Consider the following 21,960-nt stretch of genomic DNA (forward strand, 5'->3'; position numbering starts at 1 on the left):
CATTGATACTGGAGATTGATGGTTTAATTGATGATGATCGCCTTCATGCTTTCATCTCAGGCCTAAATCCCTCGTTATGCATTGATGTCCTTAAAGCAAACATCACCACCACAGCTGGCGCTATTGCTTACGGAGAGCGCATTACAGATTTCCAAAACACAAGGAAGCAGAGTGCTAATCGAACACAGAACTCTACTATGGCCAAAGGTGCTCGTCCTCAAGATAACCCCAGGTTTAGAAAAAACTCGGGTAATCAAGGTCAACGACAGTCTCAAGATCCCCACAAGTCTCAGAAATCGTATGCTGGATTCCAACAGAAGCACTCCTCCAAGGATCGCGTCTCTTCTTCTTCACAAAGTCATCACCGTCATCCCCAACATAAAGGTGTGGCCGCTAACAAGAAGAACAACCCCAGCACAAAAGGACTTTGTACCATCTGTACAGGCGACCATAGATGGTTTGATTGTCCCAAGCGACCAAAGTAAAATTCCAATATGGAACCTAGCACTTCCTAAACAGAAGATTCTACCCGAGCACAAGACAAGAAAGGCAAAGCTGTTTGAATGGCAAATACCATCCACTTGAGCCTTGCCAGCAACCCCGAACCTTCCCTGGCCACTCAAGTACTTTGTGTTCAAGGATCGATTCGTGGAACAACAGTCACTATCCTCATCGACAGTGGCTGCTCTCATAACTTCCTAGCTAGTTCTATGGTCGACAAACTTTGGTTGACCACCAGTCCTAGTCTCATGGACTATCAGATTGAACTCGCAAATGGAACTACCTTCTTGTGCAACACCATAATCAAAAACTTGTCTTTTCGCATCCAACATTATACGGACAAGTTGAACTTCGACATCATGCCTCTTTCTCGGTACGATGTCATACTTGGACAACAGTGGCTCTACGACTATGATCCATCAATCAGTTTTCGCAGCCATACTATCCAGTTTGTCCACCAGGGAAAACTTATTGAACTAACTGGTTCTAGGGACTCTCCTTCAACCCCAGTTGCCTCTGCCCTACAAGTAAAGAAGTGGGTTCGTAAACGTCAAGTAAAGACTTCACTTCTGTTGGTTACGACAGTAGAGGAGACACCAACAAAGGATCCTCCTGAATACCTCAACCAACCTTTTTTCCAGCCCTACCTGGATATTTTTCCACAGGAATTGCCAAAGCAGTTACCACCTCGACGACCAGTGGATCACCCAATCGAACTTATTCCCGGCAGTAATCCACCGTCGAAACCTCCTTATCGGGTTTCTTACACTCAAAATGAAGAAATCCAAAGACAGGTGACCGAACTACTCGACAAAGGTCACATTCGGCCCAGTCGCAGCCCTTTCGGATCTCCTATACTACTTGTGGAAAAACAGAATAAGTCAATGCGCCTCTGCATCGACTACCGAGCCCTCAATAAGCTCACTATAAAAAACAAGTATCCATTGCCTCGCATCGATGACCTCTTCGATCAACTTCTACACGCAACACAATTCTCAAAGATTGATCTTTGTTCATGTTATCATCAAATTCGCATACGAGAAGGCGATGAGTACAAGACATCTTTTCAAACAAAGTATGGAGACTATGAATGTTTGGTGATGCCTTTTGGGTTAAACAATGCCCCGGCCACATTCATGACACTAATGAACGACATCTTCAGGACTTTCCTCGATAAGTTTGTCATCGTTTACCTCGATGACATCCTCGTTTTCAGCAGATCCCTACATGAGCACAAACAACATCTTCACCAAGTTTTTGTAGTTCTCCGTGCAAATTCTCTCTAAATCAACATTGAGAACAGTGAGTTCTTCAGGACCCAACTCGAATATTTGGGACATGTTATTTCAGCTCAAGGCATCTCTGTGGATCCCAAGAAGGTCGAGGTAATCCGAAACTGGCCTACTCCTAAGAATGTTCATGATGTCCGCTCTTTTCTCGGATTGGCAAACTTCTACCATACAAAGGTCTATCAGTTTTCCGAAATCGCAGCTCCTATGTCCGAATTATTGAAAAGCACAACAATTTTTCAATGGCTTCCCGAAACAGAGTATAGTTTCCAACAACTAAAGCAAGCACTCACTACCACACCAGTTATGGCTATTGCTGACCCAAACCTTCCATTTGAGGTCATGACCGACACTTCGGACATCGCTACAGGAGCAGCCTTGATGCAAGAAGGCAGAGTTATTGCTTTTGACAGCCATAAACATTATGATATCCAAACCTGATACCTGGTTTATGATACGGAGTTTCTTGACGTTGTACATGCTTATCGCTCTTGGAAACATTATCTCATGGGAGCCGACTCGGTGGTTAAGCAGACCATCACTCTCTAAAGTATATCTTTACTCAGCCAGTCATGAACGCTCGACAAGCACGCTGGGTTGAGTTTCTGGCCAACTTTCACATGACCATTGAGTACATTCCAGGACTACGCAATGTAGTTGCAGATGCTCTCAGCAGGTTAACTCTAGCATCAACTATGGTAATCTCTACATTATCTGTGGATGTTCTGAATTCATTCAAAGGGAAGTATTTCAATGATAAAGACTTCGGCACAGCAGTACAAATTCTTTTAAAAGATCAACCTTCGACTTCCGAATAGAAGATTTTCTCATCCTATTCTTATACGGACGACCTTTTGTATTATCAAGATCGCGTCTGTGTACCACATGACAAGGATGTTCGACGTCTTTTGTTAAAAGAGCATCATCTAGTTCCTTATGCTGCCCATCCAGGCATCAACAAGACTTATAGGTTACTCAGTGCAACATACTACTGGCCTCAGATGAAAAGCGACGTCATCAAAATGGTTACATCTTGCTTATCTTGTCAACAAATGAAAGCAAGCCGACGACTTCCAGCAGGACTTCTTCAGCCTCTTCCAGTTCCAACTGAAAGGTGGGAAAGTATTTCCATGGATTTCATTACAACACTACCACGATCCTCCAGAGGTAATACTCAGATTATGGTAATTGTTGATCGATTGTCCAAAATGGCACACTTTGTTGCTTGCAAAAGCAGTGCACAGGCTCCGGACATCGCCAAACTCTTCATAGAACACATCTTCCGATACCATGGATTGCCCAAGAATATCATATCTGACAGAGATCCTAAGTTTACGAGTCACTTTTGGATTTCACTGTTCGAATCTTTGGGTACAACTCTACTATTCAGTTCAGCCTACCACCCAGAATCAGATGGCCAGACTGAAAGAGTCAACCAAGTTCTGGAAGAAATGCTTCGACATTATATTCAGTCATGCCGAGCAGCTTGGGAAGAGTATCTACCACTCCTTGAGTTTGCTTATAATAACTCTTTCCATAGTGCCATCAACATGACTCCATTCCAAGTAGCTTATGAACACACTCCGATTGTACCAACGAATTTTGTACTTCAACATCGAGTGGCCCTAGCTGATCAACTGGTTCAAGAAATGCAAGACATTCTACTCCAAGTCAGGGATCATATGCGAAAAGCGCAAGAGCGGTATCAATGGTCTGCCAACAAACATAGATGTCACCTGGAATTTGACACTGGTGACATGGTGCTATTATTTGTAGCCCCACATCGCTATAAGACAGTTAAGTCTGTGTTTCCTAAGTTGCGACCACGATACTATGGACCTTTCCAGATCGTTAAGAAAAATTCACCTTTAAGTTACAAATTGGAATTACCACCATCATGGGGTAAAATCCATCCGACATTTCATATTTCTTGGCTAAAGACGTACATTCCAGGCGATGAAGCAGTTCCTCCTGCAGGTGATTATGTCCCAAAAATCGAAGACGATTATGTTCTCCTTATTCCTGAGCGTATTCTGGACCATCGACAGTGAGAGACTCGACATCGACTTATCACAGAATTCCTTGTTCTTTGGCGAGATTTGGACGACTACAACGCTACTTGGCAATCTGATGAAGACTTACAGCAGTACCCTGACATTTTACAGCAGTATTTTCAGAATTTACCGTGATATTTTTTGCATCAGTTCATTATCTCCACCAGGGTCTTATTTTGAGTGGGAGGGGATGTCACGATCTGTGACGTATTCCTTTCTCTATTTCTAGACTGATGGATGGTTTGATGAATGGACACTTGTGGAAGGGTATGCCCTTTTGACGGGACACTTCCTATAAGGCACAACCCTTCACAAGAGACATTCTATGGAAGAGACACTTCTATTGTAATGTACCCTCTCATCAAGGGTCACACCCTTCACAAGGGGTACACACCTCTTCACAAGGGATACACACCTCTTCATGCACATACACTTTGGAGTACACACCTTTTCATGTGTGACTCTTCACTCTCTATATAAGAGAGGCCCAATTGTATGGATGACACTACAGACACTACAGATACTACAGACACTCAAGCAATACAAATATTCCTTGTTCTCTGCTATTTCAGTCTCCTTTCTGTTCCTTAGTACATTTCTAAATATAGTAAATCTAGGATTTCTTACATAAGGCTGCTGCGACGTGAGCGAAAAGGGAGGGGAGAGTGAGTGAGTGTGTGTGTGTGTGTGTGTTTGGGGGAGGGGGACACGCTGCTAAGCAGGAGGTTAAAGGGGGGCAGCGTTCACAGCAAACGTTTTTCTCAACAAATCACAAAACTTGGGTTTCAAAATTTTGAAGCTTTTTCTAGAAAATTTGTAGATTTTAAAGTTAAAATATAATTAAATTGCCTAAAATTTTGTAGATTTTGCAAAAATGACAATATTTTTTACAGATAAAAATGAAAATGTTAGAAGTTCTTTTTATATAGTTTACAAGTTTTCTATGAACACTAGGTGGGGGGTGAGCGGGTCTGAGTGGAAAGTTAGCGGGGGATGAACAGATGGTTAGCGAGAGAGAGAGAGAGAGAGAGAGAGAGAGAGAGAGAGAGAGAGTTGTATTATGCCCACCACCACAAATCAGAGTTTAATGCCTTTTTGTAGTATATTTGCACTTGATACATTTTTGTGGCGTTGCATCAGCGATTTTCTTATTTACACTACACCTATTTATTTGCTTGCCAACCAGGTGCTCTCCATGAAGCTCGTGGCCAGGTAAAGGAAGCTGCAGTTTCTTTTAACAACGCACTTGCAGTTGATATAGACCATGTTCCAAGCAAGGTTTCAATTGGATCATTACTGCGCCGAAGTGGTGGAAATTCCTTAGCTGTTGCCAGAAGTTTCTTGACAGATGCAATTCGTTTAGAGCCAACAAATCATACTGCTTGGTACAACCTAGGGATGGTACACAAAATTGGAGGGAAGGCTTCTGATGCTGCAGAATGTTTTCAAGCTGCTTTCATGCTGGAACAGTCGGCTCCTGTTGAAAGATTCAGTTCACTTTTGTAGTCTCGCTGCAGTTGCACGTGTAATAATGATAATCCAACAATGGTGCACTTTGGAGGTTCAAATTTAGTTGCACTGGTGTAATTTTGTCTACAGGCAGTTTTGAATAATCTCGTGGAATGTCGAGCATCTTGGCCTGATCAGCGTGCAGTAGGCCTACAATAGGCTTTTGTTTTATTTTTCCATCGATGTGCTAGCGATATTGTTATTTGGCATCAATGTAGCACAAAAGTTCCCTTGCTGTTGATGCAAACCAATAATTTCCAAGATGGTCTACAATCTGGCTATACATCATTCCAGGCATTTCATTCTTGTCCAAAATTGTGAAGATTTCCCTGATGGCACTATCTTTTTCATTTTTCTTTGTCCTTTGCATTGTAAATAAACTTTATTAGCTTGATGAGACAACCAATCTGCCTTCTTACAATTGCGCCAGCCACTATTCTTTAACACCTCATTTCCTACTGCATTTGGATTTATATTGGATATTATTTTTCCCTTCTTTCATGTAATCTTTGTTTGTGGGGTTGACTTTTCTCCCAAATGGCTAGGATAAATGCAGCCCTCAAGTAGTTGCCAAGGTTGAAGTTGATCCCTGTGGATCACCAATGCACACCGTCCTCCATTTGGATATAATCGAGAAGTCGAACATCAAGCGACAGCTCTTTCTAATAACAGGCACCATGCTGCCCTGGCAACTGAAAACCCTTAAAGATGACGTAGAGCTTCAATCGAGCATGCACATAGAGGACACATAGGATTAACCTCAAACCATTTCACCATACTACCATGCACAGGCAACTACTTATGCATACCCTTCTAAAGAATGAACCTTGCCCGCCAAACAAGGCAGTCTTTCCAAATCTCTCAACCTACTCTTCCACCAAGTCGGGCCCCTTGGCAAGCTCCACTTGAAATTCAAGGTTGCAACCATGGACTTCACATCAGCAAGGCATTTATAAATAGCTCTTGCCATAACTTTCCTCAACGCCACTTTGTCTGCAATCAGCCACTATTTGACCCTCCGTCCTTAAGAAATGACACAAATCGTAGGCCAAGTTTGTGGGATACATAGAAACTTCATCTATGTTCAAGGCATAGTGTATACGAACACACCATAAAGAACCCTAAGATCCCATAGTTGCTCCCAAGCCATCATCCCCTGTTTTTGGAGGTTCCTAGCCCTTGGGAGATCCACCAGTGCCAAAGGCATACCATCCTTAATAACCATGCGACTCCACCATAAGTTTTGCAGCGGGCTGGCATCCCCCCTAAGCCCATCTCTGCCTTTTTGAGTAAGTAGAGAGCCCACCTCCTTCCAGTTGAAACCAGCCCAAAGATAACTTATCATACCAACTCAAATTACTCCACTCATACCAACTCAAATTACTCCACGACCCCACATACCTTCCCAACAAGATAACTTATCATACCAACTCAAATTACTCCACTCATACCAACTCAAATTACTCCACGACCCCACATACCTTCCCAACAAGGTTTTAACCATTCCAACAAAGGCATCCCCAAATCCCAGATGATCTAAAACACAACATATGTCTTGACAAATTTTGTCAAATGCCTTATCAAGTTCAAAGCATGCGTCTTTGACCGTGAATACATTCATAATCCAATGCAGCTGTGACATTCACAACATTCTCAAAGATATCTCTTCCCTTAAAAAACCCATTTTGTTCCTTGTCTTAGCATATACACTTATCTGATTCTTAGTGCTAACATCTTTGCCAAAACCTTGTAAGAAGTATTCAAGAGGGTGATTGGTCATCTTACTCTCAATCTATTTGGATGCTTAGGAAAGAGTTTCATCAAACTTACATTCACATCTACTGATAGGAAGCCTCTACTAACCACATCATTCACCATTGTGACCAAATTTCCTTTGAGGAGGTTCCAAAAGGCAAATAAAAATTCCATTGTAGACCATCCACCCTTGGAGACTTCTTGTTCATCAAATTCAATGTTTCCCAGAGTTCCTCCTTAGAGAACCACCTTGCCAACCCCTTAACTTAAGTAACTATACAACTCACCACATCCAAGATCCTCCGCAATTTCATCTTCCATCACAAGCATCTCCACAATTTCCCCTAACTTTTTAAATGCCTTAGAGATTGAATAATCATTTGCCTCCTTTATCAACTACTCAATCCACTGTCTCTTTCACTTGCTTACGTTTCACTATCTAAATGAACACACTTGAAAGAAAGTCCCCGTAGACAGCCAGAGCTATCTACTCCCCAATTTGGCATGCTTTGCCCTTTCAAGTTCCCATACTTGCAAAGCATCCTATCCTTCCGCAAGGGTAGCAAGAAGAGGGTCCTCTGCGGCAAGAGATTCAAGGCTACCGCTAAGTTCTGTCAGCATCCCCACAGACTTGGTTCGCACGTCATGCATTTGTCTATCTCACTAACAGAAGTGGAGACAAGTCTCCTAATCGACTTAAGACGTGGATATACAACACCCGACCCCCAGTCTCTCCAAGTTTTATATATTAAGTCGTACAACTCATCACTCCTCAATTTTTGTTAAATTTGAAAGGAACATCAAGGGATATCCTGCTCACCGTCGTGCTGGCATAGAGAGAAACCACAACACTGGTATATGCTCCTTCTATCATTCCACAAAGATCCATAGAGCCCCTTCTCATCCGACTCTGTACTATCAATAAGATTATAGGATGCACACAAGTCCTCCCACATTTCTACTTGAAGGTTGATAGACTTCTCTTCTTATGCGATCTACTTTCCTTCTCTCTCTCATATTCCAGTCACCCTTCGGATTTTATAGATGCAATATATTTTGTCAGTATTTAACGGTAATTCAACTTTTAGACCGGATCACGTAGATAAATGGAATGATTTTGTACGGTTAATTTATAATCAAATTAACTGCATATCACATCAAAATCAATCAAATATAATTCTCAAAATACAAAATTTTTTGGTGTTCGCATATCACAAAGTTTTGGATCATGTCATAATAAATTGGAGCAGCAAGAAGATGATTTATTAGGTCTGAAACAATACGAAGAGATTTATTTTGCTTAAGAAATATGAGTTTAGATTTTTAAGATATTCGTGGATGTTATGCATTTGCAACGATAATTGCTATTGATGTGATGTAGAAGCAAGACTCAGGTACATCCGAATGCAATTTTTGAAGTGCCACTATTCACTAATCATTACAACAAAGAAGGTTTGGGTAACAAGTTTAAAATAAATAATCTAAAATCAAGTTAAAGCAATGAAGCTAATGTTTTGCTTGATATTTACGAACCGTGTGAAGATCTCATGTTTCACGTGCAATCATGAGGATCCAATTGATGGCTGGAATGGTATGTATGATGAAGAAAGTGTCATTATGGAATTAAATTTTTTCTCTTAAACATGATGTGATGCATGATGGGCTTTATGCTTTCCATGTGACTGATGAATATGAGGATCAAATTACATTTCTACGTCAAAATATGGATGAAAAGTCAAAAGGAATGCAAATGGAGGTGAATCTAGAACTTCAGCATATAGAAAACAATGATTGTTTCAAGAAGATAGATTTTACATCACTAAGGGGCAAATTATTTGAAGATTTCTAGCACGATATGAAGGTTGAGAATGATCAATTGAACATAGATTTTCCTAGTTTCAATTCGGATATACGAGAAATATTTTTTGACACTTTTTTTGAGTTTACAATAATCTATTGGGTACACATGTTCATACAAATGAAGAGATTCATGATTCTATAGTGAAAATACATTCCGATTTTGATTCCGGAAGATCAAGTGGAGTTTTAATTCCTACAAAATGTCTAGTTTCTATATTAATTTAGAAGTGGAAATCAACATTTTGTAGTCAATTCATGAGGACAATGGAACATGATGAGTTCTACTCAATTCATTCTTCTTTTTTTTGGGGCAACTTCTATGATGGACCAGCTAAAATCAAAGAAGCTAATTGCTCGAAAGAAATGAAGACCCTCAATTTGTCTATATTGCCAAGGACCTAAACCATAGTGAGGAGAAGATTTGATAGCTCTTCTCAAAGAATTTAAGACTTTTTTGCATGGAATTACATGAATATAAAGGGAGCACCACTTGAAGTGATGAAGCACACCATACTCTTCTTGAAGATGTAAGGACAAAGTAGAAAGGCACATCTTGATTCTTGACTAGAATCGACAATGCATCCGATGTCACATCCACAAGCTTAGGAGTGGATGCTAAGCTCTTTCCGTTCAATCATCAATTTGATAATCTTGAAAAATTGAATCAACAGTTGGAAGATTTTCTTTATGTCTCTATGCATATCGTATCCTATCATCCTCCACACCATCTCCATTATGATCTTCTCATCATTGATACTCTATACTTTAAGTGTCGCTCATGCCGTCACATCAGTTGAACTTTGATTCTAGGTGAATATAAGTTTAGATACTCTTACTCAAGTGTTGTATCCAAAACTTGCTACTTAATCTGCTCATGACAAAACCAAAACAAAACAAGATGTGATAACATAAAAAGATAGCGGAAGCGTAGTGGAGTTGAATTCTTTGTAGCTTTCTTCTTACACAAACTACAAGGGGAAGATAGAAGAGGTTGAGGGTATGCTATCCTTATTACTATAAATCCACACAAGTGACAACTCAATACACATAGAAAAGACGTACACACTATATCTCTAGAATTGCTCTACTAGCCATAGATACATAGTCTATAATGCAAACCCGACCATACATTAGTTGGCATATTAACTATGCCACAATTGGAGTACAATAGAGTCGCTATTAAAATTTTGTTATTCTATGTTCTTACATCAACCATATTGTCCAACCAGAAACTGGGTCAATGACAGAAGTATAGAATGGTCACGCAAGCACCTCATGAGTGTGAATGCTAGTTGAGCTTGATATATCATCACCTCTCCCACCCTTATCCCTTCAACCCATCTACTACAACCCTCATCCCTTGTACTACATCCAATCAACTTGTATGCCAGGTTTTGACAAAACATACATTGATACCCCCTGATGATATATTGAGCATGAGAGAAGACCTTACTATGATAAATGCATTGATTCCAAAATTCAACATGGATAATATAAGGGAATATGAAGTACATGATGAGGAAATGGAGAATTTTTCTTAAAATCTTATACAAGATCCACAAACATGGCCACCCTCATTGAAAAAGATGATGAGCTAATTGTGCACCTAGTTAGAAAAAGACAAAGAGCACAAACTATTTGATATACAAGAGTGAGTCACAATATCCTGTCCTTTGAGATATTTATGAATATATTTCACTAGGTGCCTCGAAACCCAACCCCATATGAGTTTTTATCTACTAATGGTTAAGTTAGTAGCATCATAGGATCTAGTGACATTCTTACTTTGTATGGATTTACTTATCGCCAGCAAGTACTTTGTGCTCCTTGTAGGTATAATGGAAGAACAAGTCTTGTTGGGAAGGACATGGTTTGAAATTTTTGCAACCCTTGTCACATCTCAAGATACCTTGGTGGTGCAGGGAATTAAAGTTAAAAAGGATGGCTACAACCAAGACTACCATGCTAGTTTCCTTAGCCTTATCACCAACCATGGCCCTACCTACGTTCTTTTGCTTCTCCTTATTTACTTTAGCATTGGCATCCTGGAATAATGGCTTCCATAGGGTTGGAGTCCATGGTGATTGATAAACTATGCATGTGGCCCTATGGACTACTTTGAGAACATCTCAATGGGATTGTATGGGTCCATTATAATACTAGAGGTGCAACTCAACCGTCCTCCAGTAGAATGGCAAGTGATTCCTTTTTCTTAGAAAAAAATACTGTTGATAGAGGTGAAAAAAAGGTAGTGTTAAGATGTGCAAGGGTGATATCAAACATGATGCCAATAAAGGTCAAAAGAGACAAATATTACAATAAACAATGTTGGAGATGTGCAATATCAAACTCTCAATGTCAAGAACATTAGAAAATATTCACTTGAGATCCACAAGAAATTTTTTAAATCTTTGGTTGGACCCGAGACGTGGAAGCAACTAAGATGGAGAGTAGAAGGGACAAGACTATCTAGAATAGGCTATTGAAATACATCAAGATAATTGACAAACAACCATAGAAGGAGATAGAGTGTGTCTCTATGCATTGAGTCATAATTGGGAAGCATGGGAAACCCCCTAGTCATCCTTTTCCTCACCTACCCTCACGTCATCTCATCCCCCTCTGATCGTCCTACCCCCTTGTCATCACATGCCCCCTACCCTCACAGAGTGTCACTACCCCCCTCCTTGCACAGACCCTCACATCATCTTGTCCTACTGACCCCCTTTTTTGGATCCAAGTTCTCTTTGATCAAGTACACACATATAGGCCATGCAAAATAGATATTCAAATGAGAAATCTCTATTCCCCCCCCTGTAATCTTCTTTTTAGGCATCATACCATGACTTGTAGTAGTAGGAATTTTATTCAAAGTATAAATTGGTTGCTACCCCTTCAACCCAAAAATAACCTGGCATATTCTTGTCATTTAACAACACTCATGCTGTTGGAATATGAAGCCAAAGTGAGTCAAAAATGAGTGTACTAGGTGTCTAGGGGGTGTTTTATAGTCTACTGAGTCCTATAGATGCCACATGTCATACTGGGAGTTATCCCATATGCATAGGTGCTCATATGTGTATGTGTGCTCTTATATAAGAGCTGTACTTGTCTAGTGTCAAATCAATCAAGTATTAAGCTACAAGCTCTTTGGTCTACATGTGAGTACTTTCATTTTTGTTCATTGCTCTAGTTATTTCATTTCCATTTCATTATGTCTCCTTTTGAGTATCACTTCCTCTCTCCCTAGCCTATCCTCTCTCTCTCCCTCTCTCCACTATGTTCCTTCATTTGGTATCAGAGCCTCTCTTCCTACCTTCCCCTTTTTCTTTCTCTATCTAGAGGATGAGAGAAGCCCGCAAATGGAAGCTCCCCTCTCCTCTAAGGTAGAGCCTCCCTTCCCTTAGCCTCACCATGGTTCCTCGCCATCAAGTACTCCAGTGTGATTGCTCCTGGTCCTCGTTTGTGAGTTCATCTCACTCCCACATCAGTTCGTGGTTCTCCCTCAGCATTGGCGGACATTCCTTGTCAGTTGGTCGCCAAAAACTTGTTTTGGAGCAGTCAGGTGGCTGTTTTTTGACCTTTTGAGGTTTGATTTTGACGTTTTTTGACATTTTGGCACTACCCAAACATAAATGACCCTGACCCGCACCATTTTGAGAAAAAAATTCAATTTTTTATCCGTACAACTCTACGTACGTCTGTACAGACCTTTGCAGGCGGATGCGCGACAGTGTTAGGAAACCATACAACTTGTCAGAAGGCAATTCCAAGCAGTTTTAGGCTACTTTTTGGCATTTTTTGCTTAGATTTGGACTCCTGTGACCTCCACTAGTGATTTGAGCTTCTCGAGCTTACCCACAAGTCATTTCGACTATATCGACGCTCCGGTACATTGACTTGAGGCTTCTGACAATGGATGGGTAATACTCTTTTCACACCTCGTCATCTCCGACATTGCGATGTTTGACTATCCCAAACAGTCAAATATCAATTCTCTAATCTCGGTACACTTCGGTGACTGCTTCCATTGGTGTGCCATCTCTGCTACTCATTGCCTCTCCAAATGCGCATGAGCCCCACTGAGCTGATCTGCCCTCACTTTGTTCCCGATTCGTGGGTGCCCCCGATTTGTTGGTGCTCACGAATCTGATTTGAGCTACCCATGATTTGCATCTTCAACTGAGCAGCTCCCTTGAGCACTTTCGCTCATTTTGTTGAGCCTCTTTTGTGCATTCGGTGACTCTCCGATCGGTACATTGAGAGTCATGACGTGATCTCCCTTGGTAGCTGCTCCTATGACCTTCATCGACACATCATTTGAGGGCATTCTCACTTGGTTCTTGATTGACATACCTCTTTGCATCAGGATGTGCACACTCTTGTGCGGTAGCTACTTTGAGCTCATGGGTTCTCTGCCCTTGCTATGCATAAAATGAACGAAATCTTTTATATTTTTTATATGATTGAGTTAAAGGTTCTCTGCCTTGAGTAGTCCCTCTAAAATGAATGTTTGAAGAGTCAATAAAGGTCCTCTGCCTTGGATTGTCCTAAAATGATGTATTTATTTTATGGTGTGTGACTCCATGTTTCTAGTTAGCCCCTGGAGTCAAGAGGGGGATGTACTGTGGGAGCCATGTATTGGCATTGATAGGTCTATTTGTTTATCAGGCCTGGCTTGAGAGTTCTAGGATGTTGGTGCATTGGTCTCCTAGTTGGTCATACATCCATGCATGATGAGCCTCTGAGCCACGCTAGATGAGCTTTCTATGTTATGCTCACTAGCCTCTGAGCCATGCTCACTTGCCTCTGAGATTGTGTGGGAACCATGTCTAGTTCTAGACTGGCATGCACAGTTTTAATGACCGTCATTGTCATGTTCTGTTCTTGGTTCCATTCTAGAGTCTCTCACCTTGCCAAAGGGGGGTGTTGGAATATGAAGCCAAAGTGAGTCAAAAATGAGTGTACTAGGTGTCTAGGGGGTGTTTTATAGTCTAGTGAGTCCTATGGATGCCACGTGTCATATTGGGAGTTATCCCATATGCATAGGTGTTCATATGTGTGTGTGTGTGCTCTTATATAAGAGCGGTACTTGTCTAGTGTCAAATCAATCAAGTATCAAGTATCAAGCTACAAGCTCTTTGGTCTACATGTGAGTACTTTCATTTTTGTTCATTGCTCTAGTCATTTCATTATGTCTCCTTTTGAGTATCACTTCCTCTCTCCCTAGCCTATCCTCTCTCTCTCCCCCTCTCTCCACCATGTTCCTTCACATGCTATCTGTGCATTGATGCCTGTTCTTTCTTTTGCAACTGCATTTTGTCAAGAGGCGGATTAGCGTGAGCATTTTCTCTAAATTCCCTATGGTCTCAAGTAATCAATAAATTCATCTAAGAAATGCTCTCCCCCTCCATCAAAATTTATCAATCTTAGCAAGGATAACAATTGAGACTACAAGTGAGTTGATGGTTCTCGGACCACACACTTTATCTCTAGATATTCCAAATACATTGGTCTAGCTATGAGGATTAGGGAGTTGTCATGTTACTATAGTCTGCGTATGTAAGGACAATAAGAAGATATTGAAACCAAAACTATAGAAAGAAGGGTTATCGCTCACAACTTTCCATTGTAGTGGGTACACGTGTGTACTTTGCATGCTGAACTGCATATACTTGACAAGTTACTCTATCTATATTTAGTTTATGCTTGGAATTTGAGGCCATAGCAAGTCTCTACATAATGCATTGCAAAAGTTGAAGAACTACTCTCACTGATGGCCTTCATGGAGGCAATGTGAATTTTGAGTAGGACAAGAAACAATCAGGAAATACACAAAATCTTCCAGCTAAAGTGTCCATGGGTGGAGGAAAGGCAAGGAGGCTCTTGTCCAACCAAATGCTGGTAAATAAAAACATGCATTGGCTTAGAGCACCCTAGGTTGGGAGTATTGGAAAGATTTGTGTGAGTGCAATATGAATCAAGCTTCACATCAGGGAATTGCTACTTTGAGAGCAAAACTATGGACAAAGCTTGATGTATTTATAAAGTTTCTTAGACAGGGTCAAATGGATGAGCTTTATTATGAGAGATTTAGGACAACATTGGGAGAATTCATATCATTGATGGTAGAATCATGGGGGGAGTCACATATTACACATTACATGGTAATCCTCCTTAGGTTGAAATTTGTGCATTAACCTTGAGTCAGTTTATGTTTCTAATATGATATTTTTCTTTACAACATATTCTTTGAGCACATGCATTGTGGTTTGTGGAGCAATGGGGGCCTCTATCCATTTGGAATACTCAAGGCATGGAGAAATCACACTACAAAGCAAAGGTATTCTACTTCAAGAATACAAGACATGGGGGTGGTATCCCATGAAGCAATGCACTACACAATTTTTTCACTTGGTTTATAGATGTCTAGAGGCCAAGACTCTCAAGCGCGACAAGGTAGAGATATCAAGTCTCGCAAAAGTGGTTCAACATGTCAAGAAGACAAGGAGATGTGTTGCTTGGAAGTCCTCCATAGGGAGCCAAGGGGTTGCACTTTGGTTGCAATGTAGAGTCAGATAGGGGAGGCATTAGGTCCTCAGAGAACCCCAAATGTAAAATGTTTGATGAATAAAGTTAATACTATTTTAAGTCAACACTGCAGATTCCAAAATTCACAAATTTGTTTGGAAATTGCAAAGTTGCATGTGCATGTGCGACATGGTAGGGCAAAAGGGTGGGTGGGTGGCGAAGATCTAGCATTAGCGAACAAGCGATGAAAGAGGGGAGGGAGGTGCACTAGAAAAACCCTAATTTAAAAGGTTATGTAAATAAAAACCCTAATTTAAAAGGGCCTATAAATAATCCTAAAGTGCTTGAAAAAGACTATATAAAGCATTTCAAAACCTTAAAATCCCACATTTCTATGGCATGAGTTAAACAAACTACTAAGCTCACTGGATGCCATTTAGATACTACCTGCTCTCCTCCTCACAACTCCATGGCCTTCGAACACACTCCGAGCCCTAGTGGCCAACATGGCAATGATTAGCAGGGATCTGAAGGCGATTCTCATAAGCAGGAGTCCTAGCAATGCAAGTCCCCACGATCTAACTCTCATAGGGGATCCTAGCATATGATTTTAGCACGATGAGGGATCCCAGCACAATAATGGGTCCTCTTAGTCCTTCCACACAACTAACCATGGAAGTAGAGAGGTCTCCCAAGAGGGACAAAATAGTCCCAACAATCGTGATCGATTGCAAACCACTCTCATGCGCCTCCCTCCTCCATGGGGTCTTGGCACCGAACATTTGGAATAGCACAGTAACAAGGATGATGTTGTATGTGTTGTATGTGAAATAGCATAGCAATACAAGGATGATGTGCATTTCACTTTAGCCACTATGGGAGCAATTTAGGAGCGATGGAGAAGATGGTAGTAGGTATTTTTGAAGACACGAACTTATGCGCGATCCACACCAAAAGAGTAACAGTGATAGACAAGGACCTTGTACTCGCCAAATGCATCTTCTTCGATCCCTCCCTTAGGCCATAGATGTGGTTTAGGTTCACTTGGTGTAATCTAGATCATTTTGTAAATATCTTCCCTTTAAGGCCAATTAATGAAAGACATTTTTATGTTCTATTCTTTTTCCCATGCTATCATACATGTTATTTGATTCTTTCCATCACGTTATGCAAGTTCATTGTGAATTTGAGTGGTCATATGAAGTTTTTTTGAGCCGGCACACAAGGGAAAAGTACTCAGCATCATGTGGGTAGCCTAGAAATGCAAAAGCCTACCCCAAACCCATATGCTAAACCTAGCTCTAAATCTAGTTGATAGAACATCAAAGCTGTTATCATTGCTGTCAATGACATTGACAATAACTGCCTTCATGCCTGACATGGCTGCTGCTGTCAATGCCATACCTTGAAAATTGTTTCCAAAATAATTGAGGGAAGCCATGCGGTTCACCAAAATGACCTTGCCAGGATTTTGATTGATGTCAGCATGACCAATCACTTGTGACAAGGCCTTGCAATTTAGGACGTCCTTAGTGACTCGTGGTAATTTTTTTTTGTGGATAACCACAAAGCGCCCAAGGTAATGTGCCACTGAATGATCTCGACTGAAGCTACTATGAACAAGGCATTGCTGAGATGAGAAAAGGTCGACCTCAAATGCCTCCCACAACAATCCAACATTACATTAGAAGGCCGATAAAGTAAAAATATATCAAGAGAGAAGAAATTCAAAGCTCATAGTCTCTTACTACTTTGGAGTCATCATGTTTGATCCTTTCCTCTTTGTTAATGAGGATGGATCCAAGGGTCTCCTCCTACTGTCTAGAGTGAGATGTGGAGGCTTCTTTTAGCACATCAAGTAGGTCAGAGCAGATCGATTTGTCTGCATCTTTGATTGTGGCCAGTGTGAAAGTAAGAACCTCTTTTGTTTAATTTTTTTAAATTTAAAAAGGACCTCTTTTATTGAATCATCTGCTCCCAAAAACCTAGGTTCTTGCATAGTGTTGTCCACCTCATATCCACATAGGACACCGAGGGATTCATCCTCTCAGAGACCAAACATAACCTTGATGTCATGGAGAAAGAGGTATTGTTCTCCATCAACAAGATGGGGAGCAAGAAACTATATCTTTGTTGTGGGGTCAACTAGAGGTGGTGCCCCAGGTAGATGGAATTTCAGAAGTGGAAGGGGGTTCAAGAGGTGTTTGGAGCACTTCTAGGTCCAACACAGCTTCCCGCTCCTTGTGAAAGTGAGGGATCAAGGAGGATCAAAACGCCATGAGAGAGACATTATATAGGAAACACTCAATCTATTGCAATGTGTGTAACAATACAAAGATAGGCTTCCTATATAGAGAGAGCCTTTAGAATAGTCAACACTTGCAGGATCCTCTGATCCACATCTCTCCTTGTGGATGTCCTCGATCTACATCCTCACATCATGTAGTCCACATCCTAGGGTGGCCACTTTAATACATTCCTATACCATACCTTAGCCTCTAATTATGTGCTCATAGCAGCATATCTCAACACCTCCCCTTGGTGCCATGATCCATTAGCTACTGCAAGGTGGTCACATGTGAGTTACAAATCCATCACCGCCCCTTAGTACATACATCGCTACTTAAGGTGGTTAAGTGTGGTTTTTACATGTCAATACCTCCCCTGAGTGCTTGCATGGCTCCTTGCAGGTGGTCAGGTTTTATTACAAGAATATAGGCTAAAGGTGGAAAGGCTTTTGCTTCCCAATACATGTTGTTGTTGTTGTTATGCTCATGGCTTGATAATGACTCCATGTAGTTAACCTGATGGTTCTTCAATTTGCAGTCTTCTTCTTTGTGTCCTAGCTTCTTGCAATGGTGACACTTTGGATTGTTCTTCAGTTTGCAATCACTTTGGTAGTGACCCATCCTTCTGCAATGATAACATTTCGTTGATGTTTTACTGAACAATCCTTGTTCTTCATTATTGCTGTTGTGTGTTGATGTAGATGTCGATGTCAATGCCTTCAACTCTCTTTCTCTCTCAAGAAGAGATGATACACATTCCTTAAACTTTGGATTTGGAAGATTCTTCAAAGTGGTTGTTAGTGTGTTGTACTCTTCAGGCATGCTTTTAAGGAGGATTGCAAGTGCATCCTTTTCTTCTACTTTTGCATTTATGCCTTCTAGCTAGGTCATAATGCTTTTGATCTTGTTGACAAATTGTTCCATGGATTCATTGAAGCTCATGTGCAAACCATAGAATTCAATCTTAAGATGAATTTCTTGGTTTTTGGCTTTGGCACCAAACACTGTGTTCAACTCATCCCATGCATCTTTGACATGATCCTTAGAGTCTATATGATGAATTATGTTTGGACCCAAGTGCAAGCCAATGAATGATAGTGCTGCTTCATCTTTTTCCTTCCAGGCTTCATTTTGTGCAGTGGGTATGTCTTCTTTTATAGTCTTCCAAAGCTTCTAATGCATCAAAAGATACCTCATTTGTGTAGACTAGGTGTGAAATCCATTGCCAGTGAAGTTCTCAATAGTTGGGGTACATATTGCCATTGCAAAGGTCTTATCAGTTGAAGAGACTTTCAAATCTGGCGGTGTCTAATTGCATACAACAAAATTGACTTGATAAGTGTGTAGAGCTAAAAAATGCGATCACTTTTCCTTTTTGGAGCACGTGCAAATTCTTCTTGGATTGCAAGTTATGGCTTGTCGAAGTTTTATGAAGAAGAGGGGCAATTGATGATGTGGCAGAGGCTATTCACATGCGGCTTACAATTTGTGCTTAGGTGGCACTATGCCACGTGGTAGTCTTTTAACCCAAATGAGTTAACCCAAGGCTAAGCAAAATTAACCATGGTCACATCTAATCCTAACACGTCAAAAAATTAAGAAGCTTTGGCCAAATCTCTGAATCAGTCGTCGCTTCTCATCGCAAGAAGTCGCCTTCTCCACACAAAACTTCGATAGTAGCAGGCTTCATTGGTCGCATGGAGGGTGCGTTAAAACCTCACAAGAAGGATTTGAAGACGTATGGAAATTTGGAGTGGTGTGTAGCTGCATATGTAGGTCGTTCTATGGAGTTGATGAGTGCTCTATGGTTGCTGTAGTTGTTGGGTCACTGCAGTTGTTGTGAGTCGGCCAATTGTTGATGATTGAAGGTTGCTAGGTGTGTTGAAGGTCACTTGAGAAATATGTCAAGGTGCTTAGGCATTGGAGCCCGTAGTAGCTCATGCATTGTTCTTATTTGCAAAATCACTGAACTTTGATTTGCAAGCTCGCCCGTGGGAGGAGATCCATGGAGGAAGCTGTTCGTAGTAGATGCAGATGGAATTGATGGGCTGGAGGCATAGGGAGATGGCTCAGGAGCCACGTCGCTGGTGTGGAGCAGTATAGCTGAGTCACCTTTGGAGAGTCGCTAGAGTTGGTCGCCTTAGAGTAAGTAGTAAGTAGTGAGTAGTAAGTAGTAGCCTGTACATTGTATAGCTGATGTCTAGGCTCTCACCCTTTGCCCACCATAACTCGCAAAGGGGATAAATCGTGGAGCTTCATTTGAGGCTAGTCTTCTACAACATCTGCTGCTCATTTCTCCTAGCCATTTGATTGATGAAGCTCCCTCTCTTAGATAGAATAGCTTCTCTACCTAGGACATCGATAAATGAAACTCAACGAGTATGAATCTCTCCTTGGATAGATATGACTCGTATGTCTCTCTCTCAATAGATATCTCAACCATATCTAAGACTAAACTAGGAGAGCTAGATCTAAGCTCTGATACCATGTGAAAGTGAGGGATTAAGAAAAATCAAAACACCATGAGAGAGACATAAGATAGGAAACACTCAATCTATTGCAATGTGTGTACATGAACAATACAAAGATAGGCTTCTTATATAGAGAGAGCCTTTAGAATACTCCTCTGATCCACATCTCTCCTTGTGGATGTCCCAATCCACATCCTCACATCATGTAATCCACATCCTAGAATGGCTAGTTTAATACATTCCTATACCATACCTTAGCCTCTAATTATGTGCTCATGGCACCATATCTCAACACTCCTCTGCTTCTTTATCAATGGGCTCTTCATTTTAGATTTTGGGTTCATCCATAGAAACAAGAGGATTGGCAAGGATAGGGGCAGGGTCAGGGCTTGAAGTCGAGGCCTCCTCTTCCGTTTGTCCCTCTTAGAGAAGGAAAATGAAGGTCATTTCTTAGGATAGGAACCTATTTCCTATCTTTTTGATGACTCCACATGCTCGTAGGTCATCGGTGTCCACCTCCCTAAACCCTTGGGTTGTGAGATGGGCTTGAAAAAAATCTAAATGCTTCACAAACATGGGTTCTTGATTGAACAGGTACTTCAAGTAATCAATTGGGACCCATGTTTTTTAGACTCATGAAGTTGATATGCAAAACTCATGATGTGGTCTTGCATATACTTGATGATGTCTTCAAAATCATCTCAGGCTCCCAAGTAGGTGCCTAGGACATCTATGCTCTTATCAAAGACTTAAATAACTCCTCCTCACTATCAACTAATGGAGTATGGGAGATGAAATCGTGAAAGGAAGACCTAGTAGAATCCATGGTAGTTTGGTAGCTAGGAGAACTATGGCTATGATAGTGAAACTTTGAAACTCAAGTAACTTTATACCCTATATATACCCAAATATTCTAAGTATAAATAATAAAATAAATTCTACTTTTTGGGGAAAAAATTGACATTGACATGAAACAAAACCATTTACAATATCAAAATAAATTGCACCACTATGAATTGGAAAATGTCAAAATCCACAATTGTTCCACCCCACATTGTTTACCATCTTCAATATTGCAAGAGGGATAAAAGTGGCACTATGCATGTGCTTCTATGCATGCTTACGTACCTTTCCACTATTTAAGGTAAAATGGAAGGACTCAGACATGACATTCCTCCATGACCAATAGGTGCTCTCGCATGTCCGTGAGAGTCCATTGTGATGTGATGGTCACATTCTTGACATCTCGTTTATGAGAATCAATACATAAACTTACCCCTATATTATCATTATTGTTAGAGTTAAGGGGGAGGCAATTGCCACCTGTTTTCTTCCAGTGCTTGTATTGGAAAGCTAAATATAACATTTGGTAGGAGATGTGGTACCTGACAACTTCATTGTCCTTACATACATGGCATTGAAATAGATCACCCTTTTGTTCACTTGACCTACTTCTCCAATTCACCCCAAGCAATTCCTCAAGGGCATTCTCATGTAGGCGCTTGCATGACCACATGGTTTTTGTTCTGTGCATCTGGACATCCTGAAAACTAGAGGCAAAAATGTGTAGAGGCATAAACCAAGAAAACCTTACCTATTTAGAGCCAAATGTAAACTTCATGGCCATGCCCACATCCTTTGCAATATTTTCCTTGTATGATTTCAATGTTCTTGTGTGCACCATGCTGCAATCCATGTCTTC

The 21,960-nt window shown here is 40.9% G+C and overlaps 1 pseudogene across 1 annotated transcript in view; it reads left to right on the forward strand.

Moving 5' to 3' along the window:
* The window catches only part of LOC147884670 (protein NPG1-like), an 89,841-nt pseudogene extending 84,198 nt beyond the window's left edge, over positions 1–5,643 (forward strand). The window contains exon 6 of the transcript XR_015543557.1: positions 5,031–5,643. The product of XR_015543557.1 is annotated as a protein NPG1-like (transcript). The remainder of the gene's footprint in view (positions 1–5,030) is intronic.
* The last annotated feature ends 16,317 nt before the right edge of the window (positions 5,644–21,960 follow it).

This window comes from Dipteris shenzhenensis, chromosome 26 (genome assembly GCF_047967505.1).
Source record: "Dipteris shenzhenensis isolate YYH24624 ecotype China chromosome 26, Dip_SZ_1.0, whole genome shotgun sequence".
In the NCBI taxonomy this organism is placed as follows: domain Eukaryota; kingdom Viridiplantae; phylum Streptophyta; class Polypodiopsida; order Gleicheniales; family Dipteridaceae; genus Dipteris; species Dipteris shenzhenensis.